This window comes from Canis lupus, chromosome 9, assembly GCF_003254725.2.
Source record: "Canis lupus dingo isolate Sandy chromosome 9, ASM325472v2, whole genome shotgun sequence".
In the NCBI taxonomy this organism is placed as follows: domain Eukaryota; kingdom Metazoa; phylum Chordata; class Mammalia; order Carnivora; family Canidae; genus Canis; species Canis lupus.
Genome location: NC_064251.1, coordinates 23650695 through 23665970, shown reverse-complemented (window position 1 = coordinate 23665970; position 15276 = coordinate 23650695). Strand labels below are relative to the sequence as shown.

The 15276-nt window shown below is 54.9% G+C and overlaps 1 protein-coding gene across 1 annotated transcript in view; it reads left to right on the top strand.

Moving 5' to 3' along the window:
• The first annotated feature begins 7103 nt into the window (after window positions 1-7103).
• Window positions 7104-15276, top strand: part of THRA (thyroid hormone receptor alpha) — a 24845-nt gene continuing 16672 nt past the window's right edge. Inside the window, exon 1 of the mRNA XM_025440427.3 lies at window positions 7104-7352. The gene's annotated coding sequence lies outside the window, so the exon portion shown is untranslated. The remainder of the gene's footprint in view (window positions 7353-15276) is intronic.

The window sequence follows — 15276 nt, the reverse complement described above, 5'->3', positions numbered from 1 at the left end:
TAATTAATTAGTTGGTGCTCCTACACCTCTGCATATACCAGAGTTCTCGTATTCCAAAGGCGACATTGGGGCTTGATCAGTTGCACATACATCACCATTTAACCCCCAGATTTGGCAGTCCTCCCAGAATCTCCTGGCCCCGCATACTGCTTGAATATGGGGAGAACTAAGGAGGAAAATAGGGGTAAGGTTATTAAAATTAAGGAAAGTCTAAGAAACTGTCATAGCCAAGAGAACTTAAGGAGACATAATTTTTTAAAATTTATTTATTCATGAGAGACACACACACAGAGAGAGAGAGGCAGAGACACAAGCAGAGGGAGAACCAGGCTCCATGCAGGGAGCCCGATGTGGGACCCGATCCCGGGACTCCAGAACCCCGCCCTGGGCCAAAGGCAGACACTAAACTGCTGAGCCACCCAGGGATCCCCAAGGAGACATAATTATTAAATGTAACTTGGTATCCCTCCCAGATGTTGTCCTGGAACAGAAGAAGAACATTAGGTGAAAACTAAGAAATACGAGAAAAGCATAGATATCAGTTAATAATAACATACCAATAGTAGTTCATTCATTGTAAAAAAAATACCATACTAACATAAGAGGCTAAATAAAAGGAGAAATTGGGTATGGGGTAGATGGGGGCTCCCTACTATATCTTTTCCTGTATATCTAAACCCATTTTTATTTTTATTTATTTATTTATTTATTTTTAATTTATTTATGATAGTCACAGAGAGAGAGAGAGAGAGGCAGAGACACAGGCAGAGGGAGAAGCAGGCTCCATGCACCGGGAGCCCGATGTGGGATTCGATCCCTGGTCTCCAGGATTGCGCCCTGGGCCAAAGGCAGGTGCCAAACCGCTGCGCCACCCAGGGATCCCTAAACCCATTTTTAAAAAAGATTTTATTTATTCATTCATGAGAGACAGAGAGAGAGAGGCAGAGACACAGGCAGAGGGAGAAGCAGGCTCCATGCAGGGAGCTCGATGTGGGATTCGATCCTGGGTCTCCAGGATCAGTCCCTGGGCAGAAGGCGGGCACTAAAAAAAAAAAAAAAAAAGAAGGCGGGCACTAAACCACTGAGCCACCCAGGGATCCCTAAACCCATTTTTTTAAGTTTATTAAAAATACTATGATAGGGATGCCTGGGTGGTTCAGTCAGTTAAGAGTGTGTCTTCTGGTCAGGTCATGATCCCAGGGTCCTGGGATTGAGTCCCACACCAGGCTCTTTGCTCAGCAGGGAGCCTGCTTCTCCCTCTGCCTGCTGCTCCCCTTGCTTGTGAGCGCTCTCTCTCTCTCTCTCTCTCTGACAAATAAATAAATAAAATATTTAAAACAAAACAATATGATGTCTTGCTTATCCTATGGAACCATATTGTGCATAATTATATTTAGGCCTTTAGACATTAGCTCTTTTTTCCCCCTCCAGTAGGAAGCTCAGAAGCAAATACTATTCCCCTCTGACTCCAATGTCTGAGCTTTCCTATAGACAGCCCTTATCCTTTGCCCTGGCCTGTGAGCAGAGCATCCCTAACATTTATAACCTAGGACAAAAGTAAGCATGGAGGCCCCAGCCAGTTCCACCACCGCCCATTTTCAGCTCCCCCATCCGATACCCTAAGCCTGATATCCCGGTCCATGAGGCCAAGTTCCATCCGTATTCCCCAGCAACCATTCTGGCAACCCTTTCACTGGCAAAATCAGTCATCAGGGGAATGAATCTGGGAGAGCACTGTGTTCAGGGTCTGGAAGCAAACTTGTGGCCCTTGTGACAGATAATAACAGGATCCCAGGTATTGGAGCAAAATCACAATACAGAGACAAGGACTCCTGTTCTGAGGGTTCGAGTGCTGCTGAAGGAGGGCCAGATCACATCCCTCTGAGGTCACTGCCTATGGCCTTTCTCCCTCCCCATAGACCCATCCACACCACCTACATTCTGCTCCCTTTTGTGCCTACTCAAGTGACACCACCAAGAAAGAGTACTTCTGCAAAACAGCTGCCAAATATGAGGAGCTAAAGCTTCCAAAACAGGAAGGGGGGAGAACCCAGACTCCCCACACTTAACTTCCGAATTGCCCCAGCCACACACACACACTCAAACTCGAGATGACCACAAACCCTGTTCCTGTGTGGCCTCACATGTACCTGGTCTCCCTCCTTTTTCCCAGATCCCCACTTTCCCTTTGTCTGCTCCTTCCTCTCCTTCCTTTCTGGTTATAGTGCCCCAGGGCCCCCGACCCTGAGCCATCCTTAGATCCTACAGTTCCTCTCCCATCCCTCATCACCCAGCCTGCCACTCTTAGAGAGAAGCTGTCAACTTTGAGACTGCTCCTGACTGAGTTAGTGGGTGTTGGGTACATTTGGGGGACTATCTGGGCCCTGAGGATAGTGATATTCTGAGCTTCAACCATCCCTCTCTGGCAGGAAGCCTGGCAGATCTCTGGGGTACCTTCTTCCCACTTCACAGAGGCAGGGAGGCGGCTTTTGTAGTCAGGCCATCTGCCTTCCTTGTCCCCCCACCTCTCACCAGCAGCTCCTTTCCTAGGCTTGGCAGGGTTCCCCCAAGGACTGGACTCCTAAGGGACTACAAGGACCCCCTTAGCTCTGGACTTGGGCCATCTTCAATTTCTCTGCTTTTAATGTCTGGCTTCTCTAGTCTGTAAATATCAGAGACAATTTTTCTTTCTTTTAAAAGATTGTATTTATTTATTTGAAAGAGAGAGTAAGCGAAAGAGAGAGAGAAAGAGAGAGTATGAGCATGGAGAAGAGTGGAAGGAGAGAGAGAAGCAGACTCCCTGCTAAGCAGGGAGCCCGGATGCGGAACTCGATCCCAGGACCCTGGGATCAGGACCAGAGCCGAAGGCAGACACTCAACCCACTGAGCCACCCAGGTACCTCCACAAACTTCCTCCCTCCATACCACATTAGCTTCCTATGACCCACAGGCTCTCTGGCTGGATCCTCTTTCCCCAAGGATAGGACTCTATGAAAATCCTCCTGTGGGTAAGAGAAAAGTTATCAGCATCCTCTTTGGATATAGAGGAAAACTGCCCTTCCATACAGCCCCTCTCAAAAATCCTTCTTACCCCACTTTCTCTTGCTGTCCGTTTCTTCCCCCCTGAGCACTGATAAAGGCTTAGCTCCCACCTCTGCTCTCTTAGTTCCAAGCTCCAACCTCTTCATCTTATTGGCTGGTCTGGCTGGGGAAGGGGTCTACCTGGAGAAGTGGGGCAGATGGAAACCAGCCAGGTAGAGTTACATGGCAACACTGAACAGAGGCAGAAAAAGGCCAGAGTGGGGGCTTAGGGTTAGATAAGAGGCTGTAGGGAATAGGGGTTTTGGTGCCCAAAGGGATGGGGACATTCTAGGTGAAAAATAAATATAAGGAAAAGTGGCAAGAGTCTAGACCCAGAAACATTGAAATACTTGGTAAGCATACAAGGTACAAAGGGTTTCAGCTCCCCTTCTCTCCACAGGGAAACTGAGTCATTCCCCTCCCCTAGCTGGAACATTTTCTTTGGAAGCTTGCCTGAGTCCCCCTGCTCTGGGGAGTTAATTGGCAGCAGAGGCATGAAGAGTTGTTCCCACACACTCATACACAGCTGGTTCCAAACCAATTCCCTTCTCCGACAGGTCCCACATTAAAATCTCCACTTTCTTTCTATCTGGGAGAGAAGAGGATGGGGGAGAAGCCTACAATGTGGACCCACTTTAAAATAGTTCCTGGATTTCCCCTGCCCTACAGAGGTCCAGAAAGAGACCAGCCAGGACAATGAAAGGCAGAATTTGAACTAATTATTGAAGTAGCTTCCTCTCCAACACCCTGAAGGATGCCTCCCCTTTCCACACTCCTTCCTAGCTCAGAGAAGAGACGTCCTGTGATCCTGAGGCCTGGACAGTGGCAGGGAAAGGAAGCCCGCTTGCCATTTCCTTTGCACCACCACCCCTCCCTTCAGGCCCTGAGAACCACTGTGTGCTCCTGGCCTCCACACCAGCTTGTCCCATCTCCTTTCATTGGAGGGGGAGGGCTGCAGTGTGGTAAGGCTCAAACCTCTTTCTTTTCTCCATTTCCACTACCTTTTCTCGATTGAAAGATCTCTAAGGGGGAGAAACATCTGGGGGTTGGGTTCTCTTAGCTGGTTTCCCCTGCTGCTTTTCCAGAACTCCCCAATAAGTGGGGCTGTGTCTGCAGAGTCAAGGGGTATCCGCTGGACACCTCATCACTTGCTGACATCACCCAGAGTGCAGGAGCTGGAAATGGGGGAGAGGTGGGGTTACTGAGGCTTGGGCCCTGGCAGTAGTTCCAGGGCAGGTTGGTCCAGGGCCTGTCCCTTGTTTCCCTCACCCCCAACTGTTTGTGGCTTCTTGGCAGGGGTAGAGGATACTGTGTGGGGTCTTAGCTTCCAGGCTTTTGGGGAAGCTCTTCAGAAAGATATTTGGATCCTCTGGCTTCTAGGGGGGACCCTGAGAAATCTTGGGGTGCTTCCTAGCAACAGTCTGAGAGGAAAGGAAGGAGGAAAGGAGAGAAGGCGGGGCCCAGGCATAGCTGCTCCGATGGGAGCCCAGAGAACAGGCTGTTCCTGCTGCCTCCTTGGCAACCAAAATCTAAGAGGGAGGGGGCCTTCAGGCAGATCCCCCTCAGAGGGTCTTTATCCATCCTTACTTGTGCCCCACCCCCCTACTATCCCCAGGGATTGGGCCCTAAAGCAGAGGTGGGGGGGATGAGAGGAGACTGCGGCCCCGGGTGGGGGTTTCCTGGCAAGGAGACAACAAAAGCTGGGGCTGAAATGACTCTGAGAGGAGCTAGAAGCTTCAAGAAATGGGGGTAGGCAGGATGAGTGGGGTGGGAAGGGGGCTGATGCAATAACAGGCAGGGGCTATAACTCCAGACCTGGGCTGGATCCCGGCATCTGGCGGGATGCCTGCTTTGGAGGCAGTGTGCCCTTGACTTTGCCCTTGCCCAGGTCTGTTACCAGCCCATATTGGGAGCCAAGGAAGAGAGGTAAGGAGAAGATGGGAATGGTAAACTTTGGTCTTTGAGTTCAAGCTGCCCCATTCTGCCCCTGGGGGAGGTAGGGAGATGGATCAGGAAGCACTTCATTTTCTATGGCTTTGGGTCTAGGATTTCAAAAAGTCTCCCTCACTAGATATCTTTAGGGCCTTTCGTCAGAGATGTGGGGGAAGCCATAGTGGAAGGGAGACAAAACCATAGCACTTCGTATTCCCGCTCTGGACTCCGTCACCCTGTCCTAATCCAGATTAGTGCCAAACTTCCCCATTGCCTCCTGGTTCTGCCTGACGGGTGCAGAGTATAAATGCAGCTCATCTCATAAATGTATCCCATGCACAGGGATTCCATCTCAACTCCCTGGGCAGGCTAATCCCAAGAGACTATTTCCATACAGGAGAGAGCATGCACCCTAAGCATTGCACATTACAGCCTTGCTCCCCCGGGTTTCAGCCAAACATGATCATCGAGGACGTGGCATTGACCCGAAGACAGTCACTTCGCACTGCACACTGCCCTGATGCTGCACGATGCAGCCTACTGCCCCACACTGAGCTGGTGCATGTCCACTGCAAGCCCAGGCTGAACCCACAGGTTCACTTATTGCATGCTGACTCTGCACCCTGCAGGCTCCCTTCACCCACTGTATAGTCCTCATCACCACCCACTCTGCATCCTGTGGGTTTCATCCCAGCTGCCCCTCTCATCCCCAGGATTCCAAGGGGTCCCAAGAGAGGCACCCTCCTCTCCCCTCCTCTATGCATTGCAGACCCCAATTATGCTCTCCCCCCAAGAGGAGTCGCTCCAACAGAGCTGAGGAGGCAAGAGCCTGAGGATAATATGAACAAGGGCAGCCTGACTCAGATAGACTTAGAGCCCCACTTGGCAAGTGATTCTGCCCATTATAAACTGGGCAATTGGTAGAGCAGCTCCCCTTCACACACACACACACACACACACACACACACACAGACACACACATACACACACACCTTCCCAAGAGCAGACTATAGAGACTGGGCTCCGCCCTGGGAGCCAAGGGAAGGCTGTGGCCCCCGCTGGTAAAACTGGGCTAATGATAGTGGGGGAACCGGCGGGACCAGGGGGGTGCTGGGGTAATTAGGGTTCTGCCTGGCGCTGGGAGATCCTGAGATGAAAGGGGCTCTGGCGTCACTGAGATGGTTTTATATCCATGAATGCAGGTGTGTGTGTGTGTGTGTGTGTGTGTGTGTGTGTGTGCACGCACATGGGAGGTGGAGCTGGAATGGCGGAGACCTCTCCTTTGGGGAAGAAGATCCTTTTTTTGCAGCCTGCCCTCCTCTTTAGTTTGGCCCTAGTACCATTTGGATTTGGGTGGGGGCAAACACAAGAGGAAATACCACCACTGTAGGGCTGAGAGTTGAGGAGGTAGGGCAGGCCTTGCCCCCTCCCCAGCTCACCAAGGGGACCAGTTGTTGAGGAAATAGCTGGTGGCAGTGAATAGAAAGCCTATATTGAAAGAGGGTGACATTTGAAAGAGGAGGCAGTGGATCAGGTAATAATGTTAGAAATGAGAAGGGGAGGGGGTAATAGGGAGTAAACCTCCAAAAGGATTAAAAACGTGGGATGATTGAGGGAGAAAGGACCTCAGGGGTCACTTGCCCAGCCCTAACATTTTAAGGTTGAGGAAGCTCCGTCCCGAGAGCGGTGGTGATTTGCTCAAGGTCACACAGTGAGTAACTGGCAAAGAAGGGCCCCTGAACTCAGAAACAAATTCTAAAGCTCCTAGGGCTTGGTATTTAGACTTTCTCCCCGACTTAGAAGGTGCAGGCGGCCCGTCTATATTCCCTTCTCCATCCCCGTGGTGCAAACCCAAAAACCTCCGATTCTTCCAGCAAGCCAAAGCTATTTTTTAAAATATGTCACCGAGCACCACTCCTGCCGGCGGCGCCGGGAGTGGGGCGGGCGAGTGCGAGCGGGGCGGGGGCAGAGGCGGCCGAGGGGCGGCGGGGCGGCTGGCCGGGGTCCCGGGGCGCGGCGGGGGGCGGGGGGCGGGGGGCGGGGGCCGGCGGCGGCGCGGCGGCCTGCAGGGAGCAGCCGCGAGCCGGCCGGGCGCGCCGAGCCCGAGCCCCAGCCGGAGCGGGGCGGGGGAGGGAGGAGCCAAGAGCGGCCGCCGCCTCTGCCGGAGGAGCCGCGGGGCCGCCACACTCGCCCCCCGCCCCCCCCCGCGCTCACTCGCACTCACACCCGGGCGCTGGAGGCGGGCGGCCCGGGCCCCACCGGCCCCCCATGGACGCCCCCGGCACGGGGCGCTGAGACCCTGCGTCGCTGCCCAGCCCTGTCCAGCGCGCCACGCCGAGGTAAGAGGGAGGGAGCGAGGGGGCATTAATATGCAAATGCCTCGCAATTGATTATGCAAAGCCGTGGGGCTCTGGGGCCAGCTCCCCGGCGGGCTGGGGGCGCCGGGGGTACCTGCTGCCAGCCTCGGCTCTCCCCGGCGTCCCGGTCACCCTGTCACAGTCCGGGAGCTCGCAACTTACACCCTGGGGAAGGGAGGTGTTGCTGGGAGGTCGGTGGGCCCCGGGGTTCGCCGGCAGAGATGGCGTCCAGGCCTCCCCCTCGAGGGCCCGCCCGGCCTCTGTCCGGCCCGTCTGCTGCGCACTCCCGGGCCCGGCCCCGCTGCCGGCCGCCGGAGCTCCCCCGCCCGCCGCGGTTTGTTTACGGTGCGCCGGAGGCCTGCCCCCCCCCCCCCGCGCCAGCCCCCACCCGTAGCCTCCCAGGCAGAGGCCGAGGCCGTGGCCGAGGCTGAGTGGCCTTTGCAAAGGCGCCTGCAGCTGCGGATGGCTGTTTGAGTGGGGTGGGGGTGGGCTTGCACAGGCCCCGGGAGAGGGAAGCCTCCCCCCCCATTCCACCCGCCTCCCCAATTGAGCATGGCTCTCTGGTTGCAACACTCCTAATTGCAAAAACGCTGCTTGGAGGGGAGGGAGTGTGTATGTAGGGGGGAGTGTATTTGAGGGTCCCTAGATGATCAGGAGAGTTGCAAGCTAGTATGGTTGGGGAAGAGAGGGAGGAAGGGACCTGTGTAGTCTGCCCCCCCTGTTTCCCTCCCCTTGCAACGTGTCTCTGGTGCCCCTTCTGTGCCTGGGGCCCTCCCTTGTCCGGTGTGAAAGAAAGGCCTGGGGCGGGGGACAGGGATGATAGGGCCAAAGGAGAGAGCCACCGTTTACAGGGGTGGAGGTCGCAGAAGGAAAGCCAGTGGGATAGGAGCCTGCCCCTCAATGCTGGCTCTGGCCCCGGGAAGGGGAAGGGATGAAGGGGGCTGTTGTCCTCCATGAGGGAGGGGAAGCAAATGTGACATGCAGGCACAGAGATATGCCCACACAGACAGCCACATGCATGCACACCCAGGGACACCCAGGCAGACTCAAGGACAGGAGCTGTTGGACACACCCACATGGGGACAAGGGAAGAGGCAGGCTGCCGCTGCTGGGGAGAGCTCACAGGGGTGGGACACACCCACGGGAGACCAAGAGTGGGGAGACCAACCTATGCACATACCCACGCACAGGGTCACACGGAGATGCTGTCACACACAGGGGCAAGGAGGAGTTGCTGTCACCCACACAGAAAAAGTCACTATCGAATGCATGCATGAACACAGAGCAATTGCACACAGCCGCACATTACAAAAGACCCTGTCACTCACAGGCACACACGTGCTAGCATGAGCCCAGTCACACAGGCATCATTGCCTGCCTTGACAGTGCCTGTCACTCAGTAAAAAGCAAACACAGTTACACATCAACACATGTGTATACAACTTAGCAACAAGTATTTTCCTGGACTCTTACTGTGGATCTCTAAGGTTCTGGATACAACAAAACCTCTACTCCAAGGAAAATCAAATTCATCTCTGTGAAAAGAGTCCTCCTGCATAATGGTGCAACACATGCATTCACGATAATATTATCAGTCTCTATCACTTGTCATCCCCCCACTGCTTAGGTGGTGAGCTCCTTAAGACCTCAGAGAATCACTCCAGGAGCTCTGGATCCCACCCAGAGCCTAGCACAGGAAGTGCTCTGTAAATACTTGTTAATTGATTGACTGGGAACTCCAGACACAGGTGTGCTCATTTGCACACAGTCTCAGGGACTCAGGTGCAGTAGGCATTCACAAGGCTCAGGTCTATGCAGTCACAGGTCCACGCCCACAGCTGTGTCCAGACAACCCCCAGACGTGCACACTGTACACTGTAGCCATGCAGTCAGGCGCACCCCTAGATGCACACACAGTTGTAGATTTTTTTTTCTCTTGAGCTTCCTCCTGTCTTCCTCCATTCTCAGCCTTTTTTTTTTTTTTTTTGAGGGACAGAGAAACAAGAGCAATGAGAGCAGGGTCAGGGGGGTTCCAGAGGGCCGAGTCATGGGGCTGAAGCAATGTCCAGTGGCTTCCAGCAGCTGAGATTATCCTAGCTGCTGGGGGGGAGGGGGTGGAGTTGGGGAGAGCCAGCTCCTAGGGAGCGGTCCCTATCGCCACCTTAAAAGCAAATGTGGGATCTAGCGGCTTCTGCCAGGGTCGTTTATCTGAGCCTTTCCCTGAGCCTTTCCTGGGGCCATTGACTTGCCCCCAGCGGAGTTCCTGCCTCCCACCATGAGTCTGGCCCCTCTTCCCACCTCTGCCCTCCTGTCTAAACTTGGAAGCCTTCCTTAGGAGGCCGTATGCTGGTGAGTGTCTGGGTGAGCGATGTGTATTTTTGACTTGGAATTTCTCTCTAACGCGCTGTCTTTCTTTGCCCTGTCTTGCTGTGTCTGATTTTCCCCTCTCCTTGTTTCTCTGACAGTCTGGAACTCTCTCTCACCCGGTCGCTGCCCCCTGTCTACCCATGTTCTTGTCTCTGCCACAGCCTCCTTTCTCAGAGCTGGGAACTGGCAGTGATGAGCCTCATACTTTTCCAGTTGTTAATCCTCAAACCCCGCCCCTCGCCCCGCCTGCCCTGCCTCTGGGGTCACCAAGAGGTTTCGGGTGGGGGGGTGTGGGGGGCTCAGCTGGCTGCTCAGGACATCCTGCGCTTCCTCAGCACTGCAGCTGCAGCAGCAAGTTTTAGGGTCTGAGAAGGGGGGGACAGGGGTCAGTGACAGCACACACTGACCTCTTAGGCTGGCATGCTCAGCCAGGGCACACCAGTGGAGTGGAAGCCCCTGGTATGCGGCCTACAGCCAGCTAGCTCCTAAGAGAGCCAGTGAGGAGGCTCCCCACCACATTGACCCACTGGAAACAGTCACCCCCATGGGCAGTGGCGGGAGTTGGCAGGGCTCAACTGAGCAGGGTCAGTGGCAGTACTCACAATGGCCTTTCTCCACACCCCTGGCAGCTGAGATCCACCTCAGAGATGCCCAACAGCTGTGCCCTTTGCCCAGCCTCAGAGCCTGGTCCTGAGGGTACAGCTGCCCAGATTATGTGGGGGGCTGAGTGAGGCCCTGTCTCATGAGTGTAGGCTCCAGCCCAGAGTGGGAATTGGGGCAGGAGGTAATGGAGCAGGGAGCCCAGAACCCAGGGGGCACCAAGCATTTCTAGCCATGCTCCCCTCTAGCCATGACCTATTTGGATGAGATGGCATTGGTAGTGGTTCTACATTAGATAATCCATTGGCCACTACAGAAGGGGAAGTTGAGGCTCAGTCACAGGGGAGACAGCTGGATCAAAGAACAAGGTATTGTTCCTTTAGCAGATAATAAAATGCTTAAGAGAAGGGATTTTTTTCTTCTTCTTTTTTGGGAGCTGGAGTGCCTGGGTTGGCAGGCCCAGCTCTGCCACTTGCTGGTTGTATAACCTTGGGCAATCAATTTAACCTCTCCCTTGCCTTATCTGTACATTGAGAATGGTAATACCTATCTCATTCAGCTTTTTGAGGATGAGAGGAGTTAGAATATATAAAATGCTTGTAAAAGTGCCTGGTGCATAAAAGCATTGTATGTGTTAGCTGTTATAATGAGGAAGCCTGTGGGTCTGGGATCCCCTGGATTTCTTGGGGAAGCTGGGTAGAGAATTGGATCTCCAGACTTCATAGGAATGGGGTGGGGGTTGGGGAGGATAGTGGGTTCCTAATCTCCAGCCTCCTCCGCCTTCATATCACATCTCTCTCCCCTATAAGTTTTTGCAAGCTGGAGCCCCTCTACCTCTGGCATGTAGAGTACAACACCCTACCTCTCTGCTGGAGACCCAGCGTCCAGCTACTTAACCATTAGTTAGTCACCCAGGATCTAGCACCAGCTGATAGATACCAGAGTCCCCATCCCTGCACCAAGGGGGCATTTGTGTGAAGGGTGGTGGCACTGAGTAAAGACCAGCGGGTGGGTGTGGCACCTTGAGGGCCAGGGTCTGTCCTGAGTTGCCTCTCTACTGTGGTGAGTCTGGTGATGAGATTCCTCTCTCCCCAAAATCCCTTTTCTTCAGCACTTCCTCTTGCAGGTGCAAGCAAAGACCGTACAGGGATGCCCTGTGGTGGGTCACTGGGGAGCTTCAAGGTTGGGAAGTTAATCTCAACTCCAGTTCTCACGGTTGCAAAGGGGACTTGTGCCTCTTGGGGAGGGAGGCAAGCATGCTTATAGTGGAAAGAGCACTGGCTGGGAGTTGGAGGCTGGGTTTTTGCCATTCACCAGTTGCTGACTTTGGCCTGAGTTTTCCTCATCTGGAGACAATGATGCCCCCTCACTCCAAGCGAGGATAAATAACATAATGTGGCCTGACACCTGTGGTCAAACCCTGTCACGTCCTGGCTTGATAAGCAATGCCCATGGGTTCTCCTGTTCTTCTGGGGGCTGCATGCTCCAGGGTGGGGATCCACCTGCCCCCTGGAACCAGAGATCGTTCCCAATCTCTCACAGAGGCATCTGGGGCCAGTGTGTGGTGGTGATGGTGGTGGCGGTGGAGGCATATGGTTTTCGGGCATAGTGGGTTGCCTGCCCTCCTCCCTGGTAGGCCAAGGTTGAGGTAACAAAGGGGGCCTCCTTCTAGCATGCCTTTGTATGAAGTGGTCCAGAGGGAGGGGACAGAAGTTCCCCCGGAAGACAAGGAAAGCAAGGTGGAACTCACTGGTGCCCAGGAAATACTATGGTTTCGTCCCTGCTCTGAGGGTGAGCCCTCAGTCTGGGGACAGGGGACTCAGGTTAGAAGTTAGGGCCAGGGGCACAGCCTCACCCCCAGCAGTGGCAAGGAGCAGCCCCAGCCCACCTCCCCTCCTTCCTCCGGTCTTCCTCTTGTAAGGAAGAGATGAGTTCTTGGCTTCCAGAGCCTAAGCTGTTTCATTTTCTCTTTTACCCAGGCGCGTGGGCGGGGGAAGGGGAACGCGGACCCGAGGCTATCGGCTATTGGTGGCTATCGGCGTTTTTGTACACATCAGTGAGTGGGTGTGTGGTGCGCGCATCCATGTGTGCGTGTTTTATGCATGTGTGGGCTGGGGAGGGCTCTGAATATCTGCTGGAACCGGGCGCCGGGCTCTGCGCATGCGGGGTGAGTGTGTGTGTCTGCACGTGTCTGTGTGTGTGCCGGAGACTCAGCTGCATTCACTTGCTCGCGCGCTCTCTCGCTCTCTCCTGCTGTCTCTTTCGCGCGCGCACACGTACTCACACACACACAATTTTCAATCTCTCTCTCCCCTTCCCTCCCTCCCCTTCTCCCCCTTCTCTAGCGCTCGCGCCGTCTCTTTCTCTCTCCCCCCTCCCTCTCTCCCTCCCTCCCTCTCCCTCCCTCCCTCTCTCCCTTTTTCACTCTCCCTCCCTCTCCCCGCCCCCTCTCTCTGCCTCTGCCAGTTCTGCCTGGGTGGGGGCTAAGTCCCGCGTCCCTGGGGTGCCTGGGAGAACATCCCTGCCTGTCTTTGCGCCTCCACGGTTCCCTTCCCTCCTGGGCGATGCTCCCCAGGGCTTGCAGACAACTCTATGGCCTCCTGGGAAGAAGAGAGTGGGGAAGGGAGGACCCCAAGCTCTGTGCCCATGGTGCCATCTGCAGCGAGTGCCTTGGCCCCGTGACATTCATGCCTCTAGCATTCAGCTGCCCTAGCTCCCAGCTCCGATTACCCTCCCCGGCTGGCTGCTGAGGGTGGGGGGGGGCGGGGAGGGGGGAGAATATGCCATGCCCAGCTTGGGGGTGCTCCTAACTGCCTTCTTGGCTACTTGGATCTCCTGCTTCCCTTCCCGTTCCGGAGGGGAACTGGGACAGAGGCAAGAAGTTCTGTGGGTTGGCAGGGAAGAGGCTAAGCTCTGGAGCGTGGCTGTGGGCGTGGGGAATGGAGTTGACCTCTAGACCTTGGGCACCCACCTTGATACCTGACTGGAGCTGGCCTGGGGTGGGAAGGGGGAGAGGAGAGCAGCAGGTGGTTAAGGTTATGGCGGTGGGGGGGTAGGATGCACACAATCTTTCCAGTCTTTGATGTTAATACTGGGCATCTGGCCCAAGTCAAGGCTGCTGTTTATGTCTTTCTGTCTCTGATCTGCAGGGGGGAGTTTCCTGTTATATTCTTTGGGGGGAGAGGATCTTTTGTTTAAGTAACCATTCGCCCCCCATGTCATATCCCCTACCCCCATCTCTCATTCTCTAGCCTCCAGGGCCCCTTGGTGAGCTAGGAGAGCAGGCTTAAGGGTCACTGCTCTTAAGTTCCAGAATCCCATCTCAGGGGGCCAGTGAGAGCCCACCAAGGAGTGCTGCCTCCCTCTTCTCTTCCCTCCTGCTTGCCAAGCTGGTCTGTGTATTCCTCTGCCATCTCATTCCTGCCAAATAGTACCTTTCTTCCCGCCTTCACTCTCTTCTCTTTCCTGGCACAAGTCTAACAGTGAGTTGGGTGGGGCAGTCCTACTCAGTCCATACCTGAGAATAAAATAGGGTGACCTGGGAAAGTAGAAAGAGGGTCCTAACCCTAAGAGGTGCCTACCTACCCTTCCACACGGGGGCCTGTGTTGTGCTGTAGCCTTCACTCTCACCAGACTTCCCTGGGGCTATTGGTGTTTGTGGCTGCCCGTGGGAGCCCACGTTGGCACAGCGGTTGTGTGCACACAGATGCCTGTGTTTGCCTGTGCATGCCCCTGTGTATATTTGGGCTACAGTGGCCACCTGGGCCCCTTAGCATCACCCTTCTTGGCACCCATAGTGTGGAGTCAGGGTATTGATGCCAGGCTATGGGGGGGGAGTACTGCCCCCCACCCTAGCATCAGGCAAAGGGGAAGGGGAAAGGGAGGCGTGAACCTACCCACAGCACTATTAATAACCCACATGCCAGGCCACCAAGAACCAGCTGTCACCGTGGAAACCATTTCTACTTCCCCCCTCCCCCAGCCTCTGTGGGGTGGGACTTAGGCGGGGCATGAAGCACCCCCCACCCATCTTTCTTTGTTACCTTTCTCTCTTTGTCTCCCCTCTCCTTCATTTGTCTCTCCTCCCTACCTCACCCCTTCTGTCCCCCATCCCCCATCTCATTGCTGCCTTTCCCTCTACTTCATTGTCATCCCAGCTCGACCCCCCCACCCCTGCCCATCTCTTTGTTCTTGCCTCTCCTCATCTTTCTCCCCCTCTTCCTCCATCATCCCTTTTGCCCCTCTCCTCCTCCTCTCTCTCCACTTTTCTCAGCCCCCTCTATACATGTGTGTCTCTTCCTTCATGGTTGGCAAGGAGGAGGGCTGGGCTTTCTCTAGAGCATTAAGGACAAAGTCCGAGGGCCCCACACAGATGGGGCCAAAGCCAAGAGCAGACACTCAGAGGAGTCGTGTGTGTAGAATTTGGGGCCAGAGAGGCCCCTTGGGCCCACAGGACTACAGAGTGGGGCAGCCCAGCAGTGGGAACCTGGCATGGTGCCCATGGATGCTGCATTGGCCTCTTGTCTCTGTCCCCCTCCACACCCCGTTGCAAAAGCACTTAAGCTTAATGAAATGCTTCCCCCTCCGCGGGCACCTTGCCCATACTGCCACCCAACAGCTCTTATCCGACAAAGAGGGAGTGGGTGGCCAGCCCACCTGACAGGTGGGTCTTGCCATCCGGCAGTCCAGTCTAGTCTCAGAACCCCACAGCTCCACCTCCCCTTCCTCAGGCTGAGCCTCCACCTCTGCAGGCCGAGTGCCAGGAAGGAGCTTGGGGAATTAAGCTAGACTCCAGGAAGAGGGAATAGAGGCTGCCCTGCAGGGTGGACATCCCTACCTCACCCCCTCTTCCCGGCTGAGCTTTTCATTCCCACAACTAACCCAGGCTCACATGCTATCCACCTCCCTGCATGCTGGACCCTCTGTTTGCTCTTATGAT